Raw genomic sequence first — 1,456 nt, 5'->3', positions numbered from 1 at the left:
ATTCCAGTCGTTTGCGAATATCAAGACGTCTTTCCAGAAGAGCTTCTAGGATTGCCTTCGCACCGGCCAGTTGAATTCGTCATCGATCTTGAGCCTGGCACGGAACCTGTTTGCAAACGTCCTTACAAGCTTGGACCTGAAGAGTTGAAGGAGCTGAAGAAGCAACTCGATATTCAAGAGCGAATGGGTCTCATCTGACCTAGTTCTTCTCCATGGGGTTGTGGAGTTCTTTTTGTGAAGAAGAAGCATGGAACCACAGACTTTGTGTTGACTACCGTCCATTGAATAAGAAGACTATAGCGAACAATTTCACACAGGAAACAGCTATGACCATGATTACGCCAAGCTATTTAGGTGAGACTATAGAATACTCAAGCTTGATCTCCGTATGGGCTATCACCAGATTCAAATCCGTGAGCAAGATATTCCCAAGACGGCTTTCAGAACAAGCTATGGTTCATATGAATACATTGTCATGTCTTTTGGCCTCGTCAACGCTCCTCCGACTTTCTCTCGCATGATGAACTTCATCTTCAACGCCTACACAAATGACTTCGTCTTGGTCTACCTCGATGACATTTTGGTCTTTTTGAAGAACAAGGAAGATCATGCCAAGCACTTGCGTTTGGTGCTGGATAAGCTCAGAGAACATCAGTTCTACGCCAAGTTCTCAAAGTGCGAGTTTTGGCTCGATGAGGTTCTCTATCTTGGGCATATCATCTCTGCCAAGGGCATAGCGGTGAATCCTGAGAAGGTGTCTGCAATTGTGAATTGGGAACCACCTCAGAACGTGAAGCAACTCCGCAGCTTCCTTGTTCTCGCAAGCTATTGTCGAAGGTTCGTTGAGAACTTTTCAAAGATCGTGAAGCCTCTTTCAAACCTTCTCCAGAAGCACGTCAAGTACGTTTGGTATCCGGAGTGTGACATCACTTTCAACACCCTGAAAGAGAAATTAGTCATTGCTCCAGTTCTGACTCCTTCTGATGAATCCAAACCGTTCGAGGTCTTCTGCGATGCCTCTCTTCAAGGTCTTGGTGCAGTGTTGATGCAAGAGAAGAAAGTTGTGGCTTATACCTCTCGCCAGTTGAATCCCAACGATAAGAACTACCCCACTCATGACCTCAAGTTGGCAGCAGTTGTGCATGCTCTTTTGACATGGAGACATCTCTTATTGGGAAGAAAAGTGGACATCTTCACTGACCACAAGAGTCTCAAGTACATCTTCACTCAGCCTAATCTCAACCTCAGGCAGACTCGTTGGGTCGAAATGATTCAAGATTATAATCCGAGTATGGAATATACTCCAGGCAAGGCCAATGTAATTGCTGACGCATTGAGCAGGAAGGCTTACTGCAACAGTTTGATTCTCAAGCCTTACCAACCCAAGCTTTGTTAAGCTTTCCGCAAACTCAACTTGCAAGTTGTTCCTCAAGGTTTCCTCGCCAACCTTCAAGTC

The sequence above is a fragment of the Triticum urartu genome, chromosome 7 (genome assembly GCF_003073215.2).
Source record: "Triticum urartu cultivar G1812 chromosome 7, Tu2.1, whole genome shotgun sequence".
Lineage (NCBI taxonomy): Eukaryota > Viridiplantae > Streptophyta > Magnoliopsida > Poales > Poaceae > Triticum > Triticum urartu.
This window is presented reverse-complemented; position numbering follows the sequence as displayed.